The 23853-nt window shown below is 39.3% G+C and overlaps 1 pseudogene; it reads left to right on the top strand.

The window, feature by feature from the left end:
* Positions 1–4178: 4178 nt before the first annotated feature.
* On the top strand, positions 4179–4422 carry LOC112934271 (NADH dehydrogenase [ubiquinone] 1 alpha subcomplex subunit 1 pseudogene; annotated as a pseudogene).
* Positions 4423–23853: the final 19431 nt, after the last annotated feature.

The raw sequence follows: 23853 nt of genomic DNA, 5'->3' as shown, positions 1-23853 counted from the left end.
AATCTTCAGGGATCCCTGGGTGGCGCAGCGGTTTGGCGCCTGCCTTTGGCCCAGGGCGTGATCCTGGAGACCTGGGATCGAATCCCACATCGGGCTCCCGGTGCATGGAGCCTGCTTCTCCCTCTGGCTTTGTCTCTGCCTCTCTCTCTCTCTCTCTCTCTCTCTCTCTCTCTGACTATCATAAAAAAAAAAGAGAATCTTCAAAACTGCCAGACTAAAAGTACTGATTACCTACAGAGAAACCAGCAATTAGTTGAAAAGTTAATATTTCATCAATGACAATGAATGACAACTGATGCCAGAAGACAATAATATCTTCAGGAACTAAAGGGAAAGTATAACATCAGATTTAAAAATTATCATTCTAAAGTAACAGGAAAGAAAAGACATTTTCAGAGAGTGAAAATAAGAGTTTATTACCACTCCTGGGTCATTTCTGCATAATAGTCCAAAACTATTAAAGTACACATGTAAAAAGCAGAGAAGTAAACCTGGTACTTGAGAAATCATGATTAGCATAGAAATTGATGAAATACAGTGATTAATTTCATCCACTATAGAGCATAGACAAAATCAGAATGATAAATTACTGACAGCAATTAACAATCAAAATGAGGGGAGAAATAATTACAGAAGTGGTGGAGGGAATGGTAAAGCAACCCAATGTTCTTTTATTTTTGAGGAAAACAAAACAAATAAGAATAAATTTAGATTTTGTTGGAAATTTTCATATCTGTGTACATGTCTTAAAAAGTTAACACAACTGTTGAAGAAATAGAAATGCAATCTGTAGATTGCAGACCAGAAGAAAGACATGAGGCAAAAACAAAACCACCAGATCAACCCAGCAAAAGACAGAAACAGCAGAAGAATATAAAAATCTAAGTAAACAGACAACATGAAAATAAGGAGATAATATTCATAACAGAATGGTCTGAATGTGGACCCCTCCAAAGTATAGCCCACTACAAAGACGGACCTGTGTAGATGTTTGGAAGATGATTCCAGCAAGCGTATGTGAGTAAGGAAATATAAGAAAGCCATTAAAGGTGTGCTGGTGAGCTGGTGGGTGTTTTGGGAGCTTGGGGTTCAGTCGAAGTGGGGACCCTCTCAAACTGTGAGAACCTAGAGGCAGAATCACCCATTGTGTAGTGGAGGCACTGAGCCACCACCCCATTGACCACAGTTGCCTCCCTGTGGCTTGACTTCCCATCATTTCAGCACTGAACCTGTCTCTGGCAGAGCAAGTGCCTACAGCACCTAAGAAGGTCTACAAGCAAAGACAAAGGAGGATACAGACATGTGAGCTGAGGACATCAGCCTGCAGGGACGTGCCTCAGCTCAGGAGCATTCAGGACGGTGGAGGTGATGTTGGAAGTGGCAGCAACAGCACCTGCCACAACATGTAAGAGAACTGAAATCATCCACTTGAGAGATGATCAGATTGGCTTGAAAAAATACCCACATGCTGCTTACCCCTAATAAAATTAAACAGAAAATTTCCAAATATGGGGCATGAAACAATATACTGAAGAAAAATCTTTATACTTGTGCCTAAGAACAAGCACAAAAGTGCTTCCTGGGGCAGATGGCAACAAATCGAACACCCTTATGTTCATCAAAAGGAGAAGAACTAAATAGATTATAGTCACATAAGGAACACTTCATGTGGGAAAGTCAAATGGGAAAATCCTGTGGAAACACTGTGCCACTCTAATCTAGTTAATAACAGAAGGCCTTAGCAACACTGTACATGTATACAGATAATTTATATTTCAGTTTATTGTCTTCTCATATAGTTCAACATTTTTTAACTCTTAATATTGCCATATATTTATGATTGAGTAGATTAATCATGAGCTTTCCCTTAAATGATTTGCCATCAAAAGTTTTTCAATAAGGAACAAAGATACATCCTCTTTAAAAAGTCATATGCACAAAGAGGTTCACTGGTTTCACTAACTAGTTAAAACTTAAGTGTTTGACATAAGTAAATAGTTGCAAGTTTTCGAAGGATGGAGGCATTAAAAATAAAGATATAGGGAAAAATCTTATGAAATAGTATGCACAAATGATTCTAATGATGGTATGAGAGAAAGGGAGGGAGGGAAATAAAACAGAAAAGTAAAGTAGAAAAAGCAAATGAAAAAATTCAAGAAACAATGGTGATAACAGAAAATGATGAAGTAAGTCAGTTAACCTAAAATCCTAATATTTATTGGAGGAGCAAAGAAATGAAATACTTAGTTTTAAATATAACAGAAGATATGGGGCAGCCCTGGTGGTTCAGTGGTTTAGCGCCACCTTTAGCCCAGGGCGGGATCCTGGAGACCCAGGATCGAGTCCCACTTTGGGCTTCCTGCATGGAGACTGCTTATCCCTCTGCCTGTGTCTCTGCCTCTCTCTCTCTCTCTCTCTGTCTCCCATGAATAAATAAATAAAATCTTTAAAAAAAACACACACACACAGAAGATATGCAAGGTTTCTACGCTGAAAACGGCAAAACAGAGGAAAAATATGGGGAAAATACTGAATAAGTGGAGAGGTACATGGTACTCATTAATTAGAAGGTTCCATATTGACAATTTCCCTAAAATTGTTCTATAGATCCAATGCAATCCTACTCAAAATCTCAGAAGAAATTTTTGTTGAAATTGATTAGTTGATTATAAAACATACGAAAAGGCAAAGAAAGTAGAATAATTTTTTAAAAAGTAAAATAATCAAAACAATTTAAAAGAAGAAGAAGAACAAAGTTTAAGGACTCAGCACCACCTAAATTTAAGCCTTTTTATAAAACTCAAGTGATCAGGATAATTTAGTATTGACGAAAAAGATAGATAAATCAATTCAGCAAAATAGGGAGCATACAAATGGATTCACATGTAAATGATCAAATTATTTCCAACAAAGTTGCAAAGGTAACTTAATAAGGGGAAGACTAGTTTTCTCAACGAATAGTGTTGGAACCATTGGATATCTGTGAATAAATAAACAAATAAATAAATAAAAATGCGCAGACCTTGCACCATTTACAAACACTAACCCATAACCTAAATCTAAAACTATCACATTTCTACTAGGAAACACAGGAAAACTACCAGTGACCTTGATTTAGGCAAAGGTTTCTTAAACACCAAAACATGAGCCATAAATGAAAAAAAAAATCAATTAATTGAACTTCATCAGAAATAAAAACCCTTTTTCACTGAAAGACTCCATTAATAAAATTTAAAAAGCGAGCTGCTGACCAGAAGAAAATACTTACAAAGAGTATATTTGATAATTAATTTGTGTATAAAAGATATAAAGAGCTCTCAAAACTAAATATCAATAAATCACCTTATTAAAAATGGGAGAGGGGGAAAAATAAAAAATAAAAAAATAAAAATGGGAGGAGGATTTATACAGATACTTAAGCAAGGAAATATATGTACGGAAAATAAGCACGTGAAAACATGTTTCAAAAAAAAGAAAACATGTTTCATCATCATTAGTCAGTAGAAAAAAAACAAAGTAAAGCCACAGTGAGATAAAACACTACATGCTTATTAGAAGAGTTAAACTTCAAACAACACCAACAAATTGTTAATTGTTAATACCAAGCAGGGATGTAGAGTGACTGGAATGCTCATGCAAAGCCAGTGACAATGCAAAAGTTGCAACTACTTTGGAAAACAGTTTGGCAATTTCTTTTTTTTTTTTATTTTTTTTAAAATTTATTTATGATAGTCACACAGAGCACACACAGAGAGAGAGAGAGGCAGAGACATAGGCAGAGGGAGAAGCAGGCTCCATGCACCGGGAGCCCGACGTGGGATTCAATCCCGGGTCTCCAGGATCGCACCCTGGGCCAAAGGCAGGCACCAAACCGCTGCGTCACCCAGGGTTCCCCAGTTTGGCAATTTCTTATAAAGTGAGACACACACTTACCATATGACCCAAAGATCGCACAACTAGGTATTCATGCAAGTGAAATGAAAACTGAGTTTCACAACAAATGAATGTTTACAGTGGATTCATTCACAATGATCAAAACTGGAAATGACCCAAATGGCCCTCAGCTGGTGAGTAGATAAGCAAACTGGTACAATCACAATATGGGATACCTCACAATTTAAAAAATTAATTACTGATACATGCAACCCTATAGGTGAGTCTCAAATGCATGAGGCTAAATGAAAGAAAGAAGATTTCTTGGCAACCGTGGTGCACTGTGGTTGAAGATGCTGCCTGGGATTAGCCATGTGCTTGCTCATCCCTGTAGTAGCCACTGTGCAATAGATCCATGGGTTCACTAACGGGATCAAGGCAAAAAGACTTGTCCATTATTCACATCAATGGAGTTTGATGGGAAGAGATAGGTGTATCTCTAGAGTTAATCATTACTATGTGTCAAAGGGTTTGGAGACTATCCATTAAGAAAACATTCTACTATTTATTAAAAATAACTGGGTTAGGCTCATCTACTTCTGCTAGAAGGTTATGCAGTGTATCATGTATGTATACATGTATGTATGTAGTATGCAGTGTGTATTAATGAGGAGCTTTACAAAAACAATGAAAAAGTTAAAAGAAAAAAGAAAGAAGACTCAAAAGACTAATGCTTTATGAATCATTTTATATGATGTGTAAGGAAAAACTGGGAGAAGAAAACAGATCTGGATTGTCAGGGGTGAGGCTGGGTGGAGGATTGGCTGCAAACTGGCATCAAACAGCTTTTTGGGTTCATGGGACTACCTAGGATCTTAATCGTGTTGGTGGCTACATGACTATAAAAGCTGACGGACAGAATCATACATTAAAGAGGGTGACTCTTACTTTTCATAAACTGTCTCAATCACTGATGTAATCAAGAAAAGTAATTGAGAGTTTTCTTTTAATCCCTGTACCCAAAAGAATATACCTTTTCACATCTGAGTGTCGATGCATAAAGAAACATGAAAAGTGCCCTTAATTCATCGGCTAGGGACAGAGTTTGAAGACAGGAAATTTCAGGTGTGAAAAGGCTCATTTCCATGGAAAGGCCAAGAGAGGCAGACCCTAAAGGCACAGGTGGAGAGGCTGGAAAGAAGCACTCCTTCTGTGGTACAACAAAGGAAAGATATAAAGATTAGAAGTACCCATTAGGGTACCCTGTGTTTTGAAACCATTGCTGGAGAATCTGTAATGATAGGAACAAAGGTTCTGCAGTCAACTGAGGAAAGGAAGAGAATTTAAAAAATTCCAAAACATTTGTGCTGTTCCTTTTAATAAGAAGCTTAAGTCAATTCAATTCAATAAATATTGTAGCCTGTGGGCTGGCCCCTGGGAGCCAGCTCTGGAGAATACCATTTCTACAGCACAGTCCTCTCAGGGGGGTTGTCCAGTTAAATAAAAGCACTCAAGAGAAGGACATGCTTTGGCGGCCTGCCTCATCCTCTCTCTGCTCCCTGGGACTCCACGGGGAAGTTGCCACCCTTACCAGATGAATGAGTGGGAGATCCACAGGGCTCTTGGGTGCCTATGACTGGCACACACTAGCAGGAGTCAACATTCTTCCTCTGAACTTCCTATTTTTTTTAAAGATTTTGTTTATTTATTCATTAGAGGCACAGAGAGAGAGAGAGAGAGGCAGAGACACACCCAGAGGAAGAAGCAGGCTCCTTGCAGGGAGTCTGACATGGGACTCGATCCTGGGGGTCTCCAGGATCACATCCCGGGCTGAAGGAGGCACTAAACCGCTGATCCACCTGGGCTGCCCTGAACTTCCTATTTAAATTGGCTTGAACTACATTCATTCCTTCGAAGCTGGAAGGGAGCATATGTCAAATATTAGCTATGAAGGAGATACAAGTGTGGAGGCCGAGAAAATTAAGGCCATTCCACCTTAAGTTCAGCGTTAGCACAAGTACAGCCACCTCAGGCCCCTGTGAAGAAGAGCTGAAACTTACATTACTTCAGTTACAGGGGAAAAAAACAGCTTTACAGCTTAACGCCCTAGAAAGCTCCATATTAGAATGAGAACAGAGCTCAAGCCAGTGGCAGGAACCCCCATATTAAAATGAGAACAGAGCTCAATGTCCTTGAAAGCCCCATATCAGAATGTAAACAGAACTTGAGAAATTCCTCGACCCCTCCTGGAGGTCCCCTAGACCAGCCCATAAAACTAAGCAGGAACCCACCTGGGGGGGGGGGGGGGGGTCCAAATCCCTGCTCCGCTGTGCTGTGTTGGGTATACTTGGACCCAAGCTCGAGTTTGTAAATAAACCCTGTGTGTTTGCATCAGTGTTGGCTCCTTGGTGGTTTCTTGGATACGTAATCTTGGGCACAACAACAAGGATGCCTCAAAATGATGTTGGATTCTTGAAAATCTCAGCAAATGTGAAAGGAAGCCCAGGGAAGGTAGTTTGTGAAGACAAGCAGGTGCTGCTTTAAAGATTTCCACACACCCCCATCCCCACGCCTGCCATCAGCCTTATCCTCTGGTGATCAGAACTTCCACACATTCATTTAGTACATGTCTTAAAATCCCACAGACACACTGAAGGCCCAAGCACAGAAATAGAATGATTTGTTAAGGTCTACTTGAATAATCATGGATAAAAAGTAAGGAAAAAGACCCAATATTTTACACTGAACTTTTTAATAAGGCTATAATCTCTCAGTCTATGCATAGAAACTGGCAATTCTATATATAATGGATGGTTTTTGCCACCAAAAGTCTATTAATGTTAATGAGAAAGCAAAAGCATATCTTTGCAAAATAAGTTTGAAAAGGAATCGCTTACTAAAATATTCACAAAACAGCATGGTTATATAAAACTGAAGAATATTAAAGAATTTAAAAATCTACATTACAAATGAAAATGGGAAAGGCACTTTATAACCCACACAGGTACTGAATCCTAGCAAAGTGAGAAAATGAAGCAAGAGAACAGAAATCGTAGAAGTAAATATTCATTGTAAGCTGGAAACTTGAGAAATTGTCTGTATTGGTATAGTCTAAGCCACCTTTTTCCTTTTTGTCCTTATTTCCATTTAGATGAACAAAAAGAAACTGTGGAAGACAATCAAACTGGATCACTTTAAACACTGGATAATGAGATGAGTGTCAAGTTCATGGAGGGCTAACCTGGTTGGAAAATGTAGACTAAGGGAAGCTTACGTTAAGGTCCAGTTCAATAGCTCCTACTGATTTTTTCCACAGGGAAACTTACAAATATTCTTACAAATGTTTGTCATTGTATAAACCCTGAGATGAGAGGTTTCTGATTCATAATTACCAAAAATGAAATGAACTCAAATATTTTGCAACTGGTGAATGGACAAGCACATTTTGGTATACTCATACAGTGGGATATCACACAGCAGTAAAAATGAATGAACAAGGACACTTATACTTGCATATAAGTGGGAATGTATCCTATTTCATATAAGTAATTCCATCGTTTACCCATCTCTGCCAAAACAAGGATTGATGTCTCCTGGTGAATAACAAAAATAGCAATGACAAAGGAATATGGCTCATTTCAATCCAGTGCTTTCTATGTGCTGAGTGTTCTTCTAAATGCCTTACATATACTCACTCACCTGTCGCAAAGTCTCCATAAAGTAGGTCATGTGATTATCTTCTTTTTTAGATGAGAAAAATCTAAGAAAAGAAAGGTCATTGACTTGCTCAAGGCCACATGGTCAATAAGGGGCACAGCCAGGATTCAAACCCCTACTGACATCATCTAAACTCCCTGTTGACTGGAACTACCTGCTTTTTATAAGATCTTGGCTTTTATTGAAATTCCTGTTTTCCTTGATAGTACCAAAATTCCTTGCTAAATGCTAAATCATGTCTTAACAGACAGATATAATATCCTCTAGGTGGAACAGAAAAATGTATGCCAAGGATGTGAGTGCTTCCAGGTTTGCATAAATTACAATTTATTACATATTGTCATTACGGTTTTTGTTTACTTCAGAAATACTAGCTTCCCTTTATAGCATATCTGACATTTTTCCATATGAATATTCCATTGTGCCGCAAATCACTCAATAAATAGACATTGTGATTGAAGTAAGAGGTGGAGATTGGCGTGTAACTGTGTTTCATTCTCAGTTTCAAGTAGAATTTTTAATGAAACTGAGGAAAAGAAATGGCAGGTGTCTCAAAACAGCAGATGCCATGCATTGTCCCATAGAGCTAATAGTGAGGCCAATTGGGGGACCTGTGCCCATGTACCCACGTTCCTGCTCCTTTGAGCCCAAGAGCAGGGGAGGAAGAGCCACCTTCAAACTCTCACAAAGTGCTTGACAGCTCTTTGTATAGTTGTGTCTATCTGTCCCCGAGCACAGAAGGCAAGTATAAGAGGAATTACTTTAGTAAGAGAAAATTGCAATACAATTTGAGGATTCATTTTAAGGTATTGGTTTTTTGTTCTTACTAAAACATACTGTTTTTACATTAAATGATAATGATACAGAAGCAACAGAGACTGGAGAATGAAAAAAGTTTGCAGGTTCGGAAATCAAGAAAGAGGCTGATTTTAGTGTGTCTTTAAGATTACATTCCTAGATTCATGAAATGAAAGAACTAAAAGAGGAATTTTCATGGAGTTCAACCCTTATCTTGCAGATGATAGGCTAAGTCCCAGGGAATTCACTTAGTTGCAAATTGTCACACCAAAAGTTATTTTTTGAGCAATCTCCATTTGAATACAACTCAGACACTCCAAAAATACTATCTGCAGGTAAATATTTTGCAAATAAATATATAGGAGGTGAAAGCAGAGGAATGTAGTATAAAAATGGGAGTTAATTCAACTGCAGCAAAGAACTAAGTCTGGAGTGTTGGACAAGTCAAAGTACAAAGACTGAAGCTGCTTGTTGCCCAGCCTACCAGGATATAAGGAGGCAGCGTGGAAGAAGAAAAAGTGTGGTGTGGTTTAAAGCCAGCTGTGTGCCTCTGGGTAAGTCCCTAACCCCCCCTCCCCCCCCTTGAAAACCAATGGCCTCTATCAAATGAGCCTACCAGTAATGCTGTCTTCTTTGCCTGTCTTGCAAGTTATTGCATGGATCCAGTGACATAATCTATGAGACTTCTCTTTTTAAAATAAGGAGCACTGGACAAATGGCAGTTCTTAGTACTGGAATTTTGTCAATCAGTGTGCAGGGAGGACAAATCAGGGAGATGGCATTCCTCCTGATTTATATTGTGAGGGTTGAGCATAGTGTGGCAGTAAGGCAAAACAAAGGCTACATATTTGAGGGAAGGAGCTTTTTTTCCTTCTGCTTCTTCTCCTTCTCCTCTGTCTCCTTCCCCTTCTTTTTCTTTTGAAGGGTGGCCCTGAGGAGCAAGAATTGAGTTGTCATATGCCTGATCCTCGAACATTAGCATCAGTGGCGAGAACACTGGCTCAATTTTAGCATGAACTTTCCCCTTTTCAACCCTACCCCTGATCCCATTCCATACCTCCCCACCATGGAAACCACTGCCATTTGCTACATGTCTTTGCACTTTGCTTGCCATGAATGAATCTCCATGCGTTCATCCATATATGGTATTCTTGGTTGTGTGAGTTTTAATTTATTTGCATGCTCATTATGCAATAAATCTCATCTACGCATTGCTCTTTTCACAGCAACATTTATTTTTGCTGTCATGTATGCAAGGATATACTTTCTCCTTCTGTTTTCATTGCATTCCATCCTCTACACACAACACACCCTATTTACCCATTCCCCTACTGTTGAACTCTTGGGTTGCTTCTGATTCTTTACTTCAATGCCCATATCTCTGTGGATATCTGGGCAGATTTCTTGGAGAATATAAAAAGAATAGTAGAGTTCCTGAGTTGTACGATATCTATATACTCAGTCTCATTAGACACTACCAGATTTTTTCAAAGCTATGGCTAGGATAGTGTTTACTTCTAGCAGATGAGCAGGAGAGCTCCCATTTTTGCCACACCCCATCAGCACTTCTTTGGAAATTATTTCTTTTATTCATTTTGTACTTTAAAAAGATTGTCCCTTCTTTTTTTATTCTTCGATCGATTTTACCAGAGCTTTGTCTATGTTAAATCCTTTCAAAGAACCAGCTTTTGATTCTTTTGTTCAGCTCAACTATTTTTTGTTTGTTTTTGCTGTTCTTTGTCTTTTGCCTTTAATTTATTTAGTGGGAGATTTATGGTACAGCTTACCTTATGATACTGATTTGCCAAGTTAAAATAGGATGGGTTAAATCTAACTATAATTATACAGTTATCTGTTTCTCCCTATGATTGCATCTGTTTTTATATTTGCTAAGGCCATATTATTAGGTTTCAATAGATTCAGGATTTTTATCTTCTAGGTTCTTTATATCAAGGGAAAACAAATATTAGTTTTAAATAGTTCCTTAACTCTATTGTAAAAAAATCTCATCTTTCCTTCATGTTGGGATCCCACCTTTCCTTCTTTCCTTAAAAAATTTTACCATTGTCTGATGTAATTGCTACACTGGCTTACTTTTAGTTCTAATGTATGTTTCTGCATTCATTTATTTTTAATCTTCTTATATTCTTTTTTTTAGTCTCATGTGTGTCTATATAAAAATAAACTGAGATTGCTTATAAATATAAACTGAAATCTTTTTCAAAATTCAACCTACACACCTTTGGAACAGACTATTTAGCCCACTTATGTCTTTTGTAATAATGGTTTTAATAGGACTTATTTTCACCATCTTAATTTATGTTTTCCATTTACCATCCTTAATTTTGTTTCTTATCTTCTCTTACTTTCCTTTTGATATATAAATTTATCTTCTACTTGTTTAAAACTCTTTCATTATTCTAGTGGTTACTCTTAAATAATTGAAACCATACTTAGTTATTTTCCCATACAAATGTTTAAAGATCATCAAAGTTTACACCTTCTCATACAAGGTAAGAACTGTGACATGCACTCATTCTCCTCCAGATGGCCTGTCTCGGCTACTCTTCACTAACACACTGGTATTAACTAAAATTTAGCTGCATATGATTAAATGTTGCCAATATTCTCCTTCATCCCTCTAAGGATAGTCATTATGCTTCTTTTAAATTTATGTTCTTGGGCAGCCCTGGTGTTGCAGCGGTTCAGTGCCGCCTGCAGCTGGGGGTATGATCCTGGAGATGCCAGATCAAGTCCCACATTGGGCTCCCTGCATGGAGCCTGCCTGTGTCTCTGCTTCTCTCTCTCTCTCTCTCTCTCATTCTCTCTCTCTCTCTGAATAAATACATTTTAAAAATAAATAAAAAATAAATTTATGTTCTTGGGTTGCCTGGGTGACTCAGTCAGTTAAGCATCTGCCTTTGGCTCAGGTTGTGGTTCTAGAGTCCTAAGATTGAGCCCCACATGAGGCTCCCTGCTCCATGGGAAACCTGCTTCTTTGTCTCCTTCTGCCCACCCCACCCCACACTTTGCTCTCTATCTCCCTCTCACTCTGCACTCTGTCTCAAATAAATAAATAAATAAAATCTTTTAAAAAATTAAAAAGTTATGTTCTTAGTGTTTAACTAGTTTTTGTTTTATCTGTTAAGTGTTGTTTCAATGGTTGTCTGTTTGACATTTGTCTCATAATTTTCCCTGTGAGCTCGTCTTTATTCCTTGGGATGGTCCACTATTTCAGCTAGTGCTATCAACTTGGGGGGAAGGCCAAGCACCTTGGCCCTCTTGGTGAGCTTGAGAAATAGGAGGACCATTCCTCAAAACAGAGAATCACTCATAAATCTGACCCTATGGAGGTATCTTCTAGTCCCATTGTTCTCCACTCAAACATTTTTCTGTCCAAGAGCAGCCACTCTCTGTTGTCATTTTTCAGGATGCTTTGTAGGACAAAGTTGGAATGCAGTATACACATAAAGGCAATCTGCCACCTCCACTCACTGCTTTTTGTTCCCTATACCTCCCAGATCACCACTTGAATATTACTCTCTCCCTCAGCTGGCATTGTTTTCCAAACCCACCACCGCAATAGTGCACAATCTGTCTTCTGGGAAGTAGACGGAAATTCTTGGGTGAGTAGACAAGGGCTTGTTTGTCAGGGGTTTACCCACATAGCAATGGGACACCTGCTAAATTGCCAAGCTAAAAGTGACTAGACCAAATTTTACCTACCTGGATTACAATTCCAATCTCACACTCATCTAGACTCATGTGGGAAATAGAGAAAGGGGCTCATCCCCCATATGTGAGTTCTCTGGCAATATATCCTGTTCCCACAACTATTTCTTCTTGCATGAGAGGACAGATACCTTCCACCTTCCCAGATTTCTCATAGTTATTATTATTGCTATTATTATAAGCACACTTAAAAATATCTACCCTCTTAAAAAAATTTTAAGTGCACAATGGAGTGTTGTTAACTATAGGTTCAGTGTTGTACACCAGATCTCTAGAACATATTGATCTTGCGAAATAGAAACTTATTTATTTATTTATTTATTTATTTATTTATTTATTTATTAGCAACTCCCTATTTCCCCTCCTTGGCAACCACCATTCTACTATCTGTTTCTATGAATTTGACTATTTTAGATACCTCATTTAAGTGGAATGATGCAGAATTTGTCCTGTAACTGACTTACCTCACTTAGCACAATGTCCTCAAAGTTCATTTATATTGTCGTATAAGGCAGAGCATCTTTCTTATAATATTCCAATGTATGTATATATCATATTTTCTTCATCCATTCATCCAGTGGATACTTAGGTTATTTCCATATCTTGAGTGTTGTATATGAGCATGGGAGTATAGATACATTTTCAAGATCTGACTTCAACTTTCAGGTGTATACCTAGGAGTGAGATTGATGTATCATATGGTAATTCTATTTTAAATTTTCTTAAGAGTTGCCATACCATTTTTCATAGGGGCTACACCGCTTTATAGTCTCACCAACAATGTACAAAGCCTTCAATTACTCCACATCATAACCAAGTTTTTTAATAATAACCATCCTAACAGGTGTGAAGTGATATCTGGTTGTGGTTTGGATTTGCATTTCCCTGATTATTAGCAACATTAAGCATCTTTTATATACCTTTTGGACATTTGTAGCAATTTGGAGAAATATACCTTCAAGTCCTTTCCCTAATTTTTAATTGAATTTATTTTATGCTTTTGAGTTGTAATAGTTACTTATATATTTTGGATATTAATTCCTTATCAAATACATGATATCTGGTGGTTTGCAAATATTTTCTCCAGTTGTGTAGATTGCCTTTTCACTCTACTGATAGTTTCCATTGCTGTGTAGAAGCTTTTTGGTTTGATGTAGTCCTATTTGTCTTTGTTTGCTTTTGTTGCTATGCTTTTGCTGTTATTTTTTTTTTTTTTGCTTTTGCTGTTATATCCATGAAATCATTGCCAAGAACAGTATCATGAAGCTTTTCCTCTATGTTTTCTTCTGAGTGTTACAGTTCCAGTTCTTATATTTAAATATTTAAATATATAATTGTTTACATCTTTAACCTTGAGTTAATTTTTACACATGGTATATGATAAAGGTCCAATTTAATTATTTTGCAATTGGATATCCAGTTTTCCCAAGCCCATTTAATGAGGAGATCGTGTTTCATTTTCTCACCTGTGATTTCTTTTTTTTTTTTTTCACCTGTGATTTCTGTTCTTTCAACCTATTTCTCTTCTTGTGGCTCCTAAGATGGGTGTCTGAAAGGATGCCCACAATATATGCATAGTTGACTGTCTTTTTCCACAGTCAATATAAAGAATCTCCTGGAAAAGTAAGCAAATATTGATTTTCATGACCCCCCAAAAAATTAGTGCTGGTGATTTAATACCCATAGACTTAAGCCATAGAACTACTGATTTGATTTGTTTACGCATAAATATATCCACCTACTAAATTGCCAATGATGTCTGTTTGCTCCCCAAGTACAGCAAGCACCTGTGCTGGTATCCTAGTATGAAGGACTGCCTCAGCATTTGTCCCCAGGACATCTGTATGGGCTGGGTTTCATCATGCAGAGTGAGAACATAAACATTACAGTCTGCTAGGTTTGAGAAAATGTGCTTCATCCTATTGTTAAAAAATGAAATTCAACCGAGTAAATTTTAAAGATCTTATGGCTTTACTCAACAATTCATGAATTTGGGAGCAACCAAGCCAGTAGATAGAAAGGAGTTTAAGGGGCTGTACAAAATGAAAGACTTTTATAGGAAAAAAGGGGCAGAAACAAGGAAGTTATACTAGACCAAAAAAGTCAGTTTTTACAAGAAAATCATTTTCCTTTAAGGGATAACAGAGTCTATTAGAAGGTTACCAAAATTGTGTGATTAAGTGATTCCTGATCTACTGGCTTAAGATTTCCTTTCTGGGAGAGGAGAAATTCTAATTAGGTTAAATCTCAGTGTGATGACATGAGGCTTAGCACAAGTGACTCCATTTAGGGCTTGTTTTGTTTTTAACGCTATCAAGTTTTGAAATATATAACTGTCACATTCTATCATCAAAAGTTTTCTTTCTCTCCTCAAATCTTCTTTAAAAATGAAAGGAGGGCAGCCCTGGTAGTGCAGTGGTTTAGCGCGCTGCCTGCAGCCCAGGGCGTGATCCTGGAGACCTGGATCGAGTCCCACGTCAGGCTCTCTGTATGATGCTTGCTTCTCTTCCCTCTGCCTGTGTCTCTGCCTCTCTCTCTCTCTTTCTCTCTCTCTCTCTATGAATAAATAAATAAAATCTTAAAAAAAATAAAAAGGAAAGGAAAAAATATAAAGAATCAAAGTCCTGAAACATCAAAGAGTACACTAAGGGACAAGCCATGCCTGGAGGTCTTCTGCCCTTCATGCTCTCTGGGAATTGTGTTTGATTTCTGGGTGGGTTTTGGGGCTTTCCTTAATCTTGGACATGGCCTTAGTCACTTCTTACTCTACAGTTGTTAACAACTACTTGCAGCACAAATATTATAGTGGTGACATTAATGAGGTAACTTGTATAGCTATGAATACAGCAGAGATAGAAGTCTGTATCTTTTTCACTACTGTGTCAAAAAACAAAAATTTTTCACATGTATGACTCCTTAGACTTCATAATTACCTTTTTCATACTTATTTAATATTCTATCAAGTTAAGGTACTCTATTTCATTTTCTACTCCACGTTTTTCGTATATATTTTGTTTGTACAATTTGGATAGCATTTCAAAGATTACTTCTTAAAAAAGAGATCATTTTTTTTCTCTCTCCTTGGATTAATCCCTGAGGCAGGTTTTGGCTAAACTACACAGTTTTCTTCCATAGATTTTACCAATTTCCTGCCAGTGGCAATGTATAGGGAATAAGGTCACTAGTATTTCATTTAAATTAATCATTACTCACTTATAACTTTTGTCAAATTCATAAGTACAAATTGGGCTGATAATCACTTCCCAGATATGGAAATAATGACTCCAGCCTGAGTCAGAAAGAGAAAGAGATACTAAAACAGACTTTTCTCTACTGGAGCTTCTACAGATGCTTCGGTAAAAGTTGACCCAGTGGGTCATTTCATTGCATCTTGTTCCAAAAATATGGATTCAGATCAGATATCTGATTGCCTTCTTGACCTAAGCTAGAATTTGTAGAAAAGACATTTCAAAAAAAAAAGTTTTAAAATCCTCTGTAACCTAATCTTCAAAATGCCAGCACTGAATGAATTTCCACAGTCCTTCCCGGAGACTTACCTCCAAGGAGCTCATTTCTCTTGTTTTGTTTTTTAATTAACTCTTTTGTTGTTTTTTCATTTCTCTTGTTATATTAAAATCAAACGCCCTTAAAAAACCTGTTTGAACTCTCGAGTTATCGCGTCATTTTACAATTCCAGAAGAGGGGATGATTTAAAAACAAAATGCATTCAATTGAAAGACGATCATGAAGCTGCCACCTAGAAAGAAAAAGGGACCTACAGAGCCTACAGATGCATACAACATCCACAAAGCAAATGGGCAATGGAGACAGTGATGGCATTCACTATAAAGATAATGATGACTTCTTTTAATATTGTGTAACTTTTAAACAGAAAACACAATAGCACATGTGAATTTCTCCAAAACTCAACTTATCCCCTAAATGTTGGGAATACGTGGATGTAAAAAGTAGCACTATCATGCTTTGTTTATTGCATTTTTAAAATCATTAAAATCTAGATTTGAGACCCACCCGGTTTCCTCCCCAAATAGTGAAATTTGTCCACTTTCCAATCATCAGTTTATCTAAACTAAAACCCTATTATGGAATTGGTTTCCATACCACCAGTCTTGGCCAGCCTTAGGAAAATGTGTTAAGTGAGAAGGTCTCCAACCATCCCTACTTGCTTTTTCTTTGACTCCTTCCCCCTCCCTTTTCAGACCTAACATCTTTAACTCTTTCTTATTTTTATACAGATATTCATAACAACTTTGAAGTTTTTACCTTTATTGAGGTAAATAATTGATATATCAAAATATTGTACACATTTAAAGTATATATCTTGAAAAGAATGGAGATATGCATCCACTCATGATACAGTCATCACAACCAAGATACTAAACACACTATTGATCACTTCCAAACATTTCCTTGTGTTTGTTTTTTTTATAAGAATATTTGACATAAAATCTATCTGAACATATTTTAAAGTATGCCATACTGTTAACTATAAGTGCTATGTGTCCAGAACATTTCTAGAACTCATCTTACAGCAACATGTTGAAAACACATTCCACTTTTGACTTTGTTCCACTGCAGCAAGTGGTCATCTCCCCTTTAAGTATCCATTAAACTTATTCACTCAATGAACAAATAACCGAGGCATGTCTGTGTGGGAATGGAGTAGGAAACCAATGGACCTGGACTCGGCACTCAGTGCAATAGTTTCTCAACTGGGTGAGCCTTTTGAAGATATTTAACTTCTCTGAATTTCTATAGGGACAAATATCTACTAGCAGCAGAGGTTTGCTGTGTGGAGCAATAAGAAAACATGTAAAAGTAGTCTGTAAATTGAAAAGCTTCGTCATTTTCATTGTAATCATGACCAATGCAATTGAAGAGTTACATTCCTAGGAATAGTCTGATGTTTCTGAGTGTGGCTCCAGAGCAAGCTTGTCCCAGTGCTCAGTAGCTCCACCACTTTGGGAAATGAGTAACCCCTGTGAGCCTCAGTTTCCCTACCTGTATGACAGAGATAGCAACAATCTCTACTTCTTGGGTTGTTGCCAAGATGAAATCAGCAGTATAGTGCCTAGTCAATCAGATCATCTGTACACACTGGATTTCATTATTATTGTTCTTCCTGCTATTGAATTTCAGACATTTCTGCAGGAGACTTTTGGATCTTGGTCTACTTTCAGATTTTCAAGTTACATCACATAAAATTTCCTACTCTGCCCCATTAACATGAAATGGCCAGCAAAAGACATATCATAGTTAATCAGGAGTTATTAAGAAAATTGTTCTTTTTAGGATGGAGGGAAATTGCCATATTAACAGTAGTAGTCAAAGATTGCCAGCCCATCCATGTAATTCATTGTCTGTCTGAAAGAGGGTATTTCAGAAAAAAGGGAAGCATTTCTGAGAAAAGGGAATGATGATTAAGAAATGTGTTGGAACAATAAGTGCAAATGAGGGCTGGGTATGCATATGGCCACTGAGCTGTCAGCTTATTCTTCTAGATTCTCTCCCAGGATCTCTCAAGGTAAACCTTTCCCTGAAACACAAACAGACCATTCACCACCTCCTGAACATTCCACCACTGCTTTTCCTTGGAATGGCCTTAAGAACCTTCCCTCTGGCTGCAACATCTCTTCATAGTCTATCAAAACCTGACCTGGTGCCCACTGTCCATCTCCAAATGACCCTTATGGAGAAAATGCCTCATATCTTCATTCAACTGATCTCCCTCCTGTGACTGACACCAGTATTCCCCTCCTCTTTCCCTCCATTCCCATGTTCTTCCTTGCATTTTGACTGTCTCTGAGTTTGTCAACTCCTTCATATCCATGTGTCTTCAACAGCAGTCTGTGTCTTACTTGACTATAATGCTTAGCATCACACGTGGCAAGTGGAAAATGCTTGATTAATACTGGGAAAATGAATAAACTAAAGTGCTTCTTGCTTGAAACAATAGTGAACATGGAGTTGGCTTTTTCCTGATGCTCTACTCCCCAACTTTAGAACTCCATCTCACGCAAACCACAAGATTCACCATACTCTTTTATCATGCTCATGTTCTTCACTTTCCAACACAAAATCTCTAAAATCACACTTCTCTGAGTTTGGGAAGTGTCTACTGTTCTGAGAGTAATGGTTATTTGGATGGAATAAAGCGCTTTCTGGGAGAGAAATGATCCAGTATGATACATTCAAGGATTTTATGCAATTAACATGCTATTCAATTTCATAACAGTCCCAAGAAGAATCAGAGTGCTGGGGAGACTATGGCAAAAGTGACTATTGCAAAGATTTTATAAGGTAACATGTGCTTGCTGCTGAGGTGGAAAGGGACAATTCTGGCCACTGTAACTTTGCAGATAAAATCTGAGTCTATGAGACACTGCTCATCCAACACTCTCCAAATTCTTAGACATTGCCTAGAATAATAGATAGCTACCATCTAAGATGAACAAATATGGAAAATTTACTTTGGGGTTTATGCAATTGATCTACCAGAGAGCACCTATCTCATCCCTCATCTCAAGCACCACACCATTCCCAACATCCATCAAGCTAATGATCTAGTTCTGCAGAGAGAAGATGATTCTGGATTCACACATCACATTATGCCTTAAAGATTCTAGAAGTTCAATGAGATATTTTCAAATCTGAGTCAAAATACCTACAAAAATCAAGCATGGCAAAATGGTTACATCCAAATAGCCAACTAAAAATGTCTCATGCTGAGCTGAGATGCTGGGTTATCCTCCCCCATGCTCATCTTTATTTTACCATAATCCAAAAGGAATATACATGCAATACAGGGTTAAAGCAGTGAGTGAAATACGCATGCTGCAGTCTTACCAGATTGGCTAAATCATACTACACAGAGATGGGTTCACTGCAGCATTTTAATAATTCTCAAGCATACCCATGGTGCCCCATCATGGTAATCTGACAACACAAATACACACACATCACTTCTAGGGAAGTAAGGACATTTTCATTGTTGATGAGAAGCAGGTCTTTGTTACTTTGCCTCTTTGAGTAGTTAGGTAGACTTAGTTGTACAAATGTCTGGAGGAAGAATTCATTCTCCTATGGAATGGCTGTGGATAATTCAAACTTTTTCTTAGGGATTTAGCACCTCACTCTGTGGTAGGCAGAGCTATTCATCCAGGAATTGGTGAGTTACTTTGCATAAAAAACTCTAGAGACTTGTTGGTAAGGAAGACACTGGACATTCAATGTCTGCCCCCCACCAAATTTGACTTAACAAGCAGAGTGAATAAGGTAAGTTCCAAGTAAGGGCCAGTAGGAGGCAAAGCAGCAAGCCCTGAGATGAAACTGCCCTGAGCAAAAGTGAGCTTAGCCTAGGGCCCAAACCCAAGAACAAGGCCTGAGTGCTCCTAAGGGATGGCTCTTGAATTCAGCCTCATAATGACTTTCAGGAGCATCTTGACGTTGCTGTGGTATCCCAGAATGGGGATCACAGCAGAGGAGGGCTCTTCATCTCAAGCAGGACTTGTGACCACTGTTCTTGGTAAGTGTGTGCACTTCTCCTGGGGAGAAGATGCCTAGGCTTCACGAGATTTTCAGATGTGTCATCCTCCAAAAACACTGTAAGAATGACTGATCTAGGGGCACCTGGGTGGCTCAGTCAATTAACTGTCTGACTCTTGATCTCTGCTCAGGTCTTGATCTCAGGGGTCATGAGTTCAAGCCCCATATTGTAGCATGGAGCCTACTTAAAGAAAAAAAATGAGTGCTCTAAAGGCAATATTGATCAAGAAGATGTTTTTAAATACCAAACTGATTAGGATTAGGCATACTAGCAAAGACAGCAGGATCCATCACAGAGTGAGGTTGCACTCTGAGAGATGAGCTTGGGACAAGGTCTGCAGGTCAGGGAGGCCAGAGCCATGGGAGGACCCTACCATTTGGCAGTATGGAAGCCAGAAGATGCTAACCCAGACTTCCTGATGCCAGCCACGCTAGTGCACAGAGGTTCTCTGCATTTCAGTCACTTAGGAAATACTGTAGGTAAATTCCCACAGCCAGAGAGGTGGCTGTGTATATGCTGCATGTCCCTCCTTGACCTGGATTCTCCGTTTTCATCCAAGTTCTAATCAATGCCCATGTCTGGTTCCATGAATGATATATTTTCTTCCTTTTTATATAAACATTTCTATAAAACCATGCATTTCAAACACATCTCTGCTTTTGAATAACTTTGATTGAAAAACATTTTTCAGGGCCTTCAAAATTGCTGTCTCCTGCTTGTCATTTTAAAAAGAGGGAAAAATAGGGATGTGTGGGTGGCTCAGTGGTTGAGCCTCTGTATTCCACTCAGAGCTCGATCCCTAGTTTGAGGATCAGCTCTCACATCAGACTCCCTGTGAGGAGACTGCTTCTCCCTCTGCTGTGTCTCTGTGTCTCTCTGTGTCTCTCATGAATGAATAAATAAAATCAGAAAAGAAAAGGAAAGGAAAGGAAAGAAAAAAATAAAAAGGAAAGAGGAAACTAACAAAACTCACAATTCTTTGGGAAGATGGTATGAGGCTACATGTAGTATATTTCTCCAAGACATCAAGGCAGAGGCACTAAGATGTGCAACCATAGGACCAGGCTTGCCAGGTGCCTAGGAGCCTCTTGGAGCAGCGGGCTTCTCTCGGTTCTGCAGGAGGAAACAGTCACAGGGCAGGAGGTACCCACAGGATTCCCAGTGCTGCTGCCTTCCTAGGTTTCATTTAGCAGTTTGGTGAGTTGGAGAAGAAGTACTAAAGAAATGTCCCTGGACCTAACAGAATCAGGCACTTGCTTAACTGAGCCCTAGAAACCCAAAATTGCTTGTCTAGGGAAACTGTCCAGAAGAATGCAGTGGATAATTTGTAAGGTGGCATCTCCTACCCATCTTGTGGCTTTCCAGTCCAAGGGTCTTGATCAAGAAAGAATGGGCAGAGGACAGGGCCCAGCATTTGTATTAGATGCAGTATTGCTATTCTCCTGGGAAAACCAGACAAAGGGACCCCAGCCAAGGCTCAGCAGGCAGCCCCTGGTGCTCCACCTCCCATGTACTTATGTAGGACAGCCCCCCTTAAGATGCTGTTATGTGAGGAAAGCTAGCTGCCTTCATGTTCATCCTCTCTTTCTTTGCAGCCTTTCCCAAGCCCTGCTCTGTGACCTGCTCTGAACTTAGTGAGTGTGAAGTCTCTTCAACAGAAATCCCTTGAAATCAGAGTTGACCTGCCATGACCCCACTACGTGGGCATTCTCCTACCTGACCTAGCAAGTGGGCTGGTGGCATCTTCCAAAGATGCCCAAGAACGAAATGGAAGCTTGGATGTCCCCGTTGCCTGAATCAGGAGAAGAGCTACATACCTTTTGATTCACAGTTACTCAATCTGATTCACAGGTATTCAAAATTGTCTTAGTTTTGGTATTTTTCAGAGCCAAAGTGGTGTAAATATAGTAAAACCTCAACTACATGAAAATCCGGGTCATGATAAGAGATCATTCAGGACATCTCCATGATAAGAGATCATTCAGGACATCTCCTACCATAAAATGTGTAGGCTTCAGATATAGTAGGAGACGCTCCGATGCACAATCTGGTGATTTGGTTCAATTCAACACTTATTCAAGGGTATACAGCATGTATCAGGACCTGCATTACCACTGGAGATAAAGCCACACATACTACAACCCTCTCTGTGCAAACAGAGACTGTCACTGAAATGAATATTTGTAATAGAGGGTGAAAATGCTGTAAATTCCTACAAGAAAGAAAACAGGCATGGAAGGGAGATGTAACTCGGGGCAGAGGGACAAGTTTTGTTTCTGAGGAGGAGACCTAGTTTTGAAGGAACATCTCCTTAATAGACAGGATTCCTAAATCTTCTTGTGAAGGGAAATTTGTAGGGGGGCAGGGAGAGATGGACAACCTGGAAATGGTCTGGAGAAATAAAGATTCCCCAAATGAGCAAAAGTATGACAGAAATCTGAAATAAAGATCCTTTCATGTATCTACTGTAGGTTCCCCAGCATTCGAGGTGCTTTGATAATGATAAAAGAGAGATAAAGGTGAGCAGCTGGACGAGCAGAGGGCTGACTCCGGGTGGCCCTTCATCCTGCTCTTCGAGAGCTATGAACTCAGGGAGGCTGCCTCCCTCTCCAGTCCCTATATCCTCATCTCAAAGCAAGGACACTAATAGGGACCCTCCTGTGGATGCCAGGAGGATGGACTGAAGCCAGCTTTGGGAAGGATTCAGCTTGTGGGGCTCCTTGGCAGATGTTGGCTATTATTACTCGGTGGTTATTGTAGTTACTGTGTCAAGAAGAGGGTAATTTCTGGGTGATTTCCTTAGTTCCTTTACTTTCATGAGTCAGCTAGTCTAGGATACCCATGGAGCTTTGACAATTGTTCCCAAATAACTGGCAAGTTCTGGACACTGGGAGACCCAGGGAACACGCTCTGACATGGAAACATGTGTTCAAGATAAGCCTGGTTCCAATAGGTCACAACTTATTCAACCCACTTTGCCCCAGTGTCCGGTCTGCCTGTCAACCAGATGCAAGAGGCAAGAACATAGGGCTGTGGCCCCAGGCAGTAAGGTGAGTCCTTGAACAATAGGATCCGCCCCCTCCCTGTTACTATGGCTACAGGCCTTTTATGTTGGCTTCATCTTACTATGGGATGTAGCAGCAATAATAGTGCCTGTGGAACAGGCTCTGATGTCCTACTGCTGCAGGTGTGTCCCCGAGCCATCCTGCTCAGCTGGCTGGACACATTCCAGAAGCACCATGGTTGCCTCGCTGTGCTTGTCAGGATGGCTGCTCCCTGTATCACACAAAGGATGGCCCTTCCTGAGATGGAGGGTAACTTCTATACAAAAACCATGCATGACAGTCTCTGCAGCTGGCACACTGAGCATCTATGACTTACCTCCTGGCTCATTCCAGAAAGGACCTAGTGTGTGTGGTCCATGAGTTCTGAAGGCTGGGACACATGGCCTGAGTGAAGGTCAGTGCTGGGTCACCTTCGAGTCAGGCAATGGGATGACCACCCTCTTCTCCCTCAGTGGACCACTAAGGAGTTGTGGTCTGACACCCACCAAGTTGTCCAGGGTGCCCCCTAAGACACCATCCTAGTTAGAAGGCAAAGTCTAGGCACAGAAATTATGAAAACAAAAAAAACCTGGCCTAGCATCTGTCAGAAGTGAGCCCCCCAGAACTCTCTGGTGACCTGTTCCCATGAGCTTGGCCACACCCAGCTGGAGACAGAGAAATGATCTGCTACACTCAGAAACCATCGCATGATTTAAAATCCAAAAACTATTAAACTCCCACTGAATTCTGTGTTGGAAGAAACTGAATCAATTCAATCTGTCCCTTTCGGTTATGAAATGTTAGCTTTATATTTCTTTTATGTCATTTTGTTGGACTATTTTCTTGGACAGCTGGGAAGACTTCAGGGAAAAGAACTATTGTTGCCTGTTCGTTTTTATCACACTTTCTTCCTCTAAGGCTTTGGGCAAGAGTTAGCTTACTCAGTGTACCCCAAAATATGAAGGGTTCAGGTTTGTGGGAATAAATAACTCAATGCCAGTTATTAGCCCTCCTAGTACACCCTCTCTCCCAGACCATGCCCTGCCCATCACCCACATGCACACCAGACACAGAACTGTACTCAAACGTTCAGAGCCCTCAAGCCTACTCACTGCAATTTGA

The sequence above is a fragment of the Vulpes vulpes genome, chromosome 3 (assembly GCF_048418805.1).
Source record: "Vulpes vulpes isolate BD-2025 chromosome 3, VulVul3, whole genome shotgun sequence".
Taxonomy (NCBI): domain Eukaryota; kingdom Metazoa; phylum Chordata; class Mammalia; order Carnivora; family Canidae; genus Vulpes; species Vulpes vulpes.
This window is presented reverse-complemented; position numbering and strand designations above follow the sequence as displayed.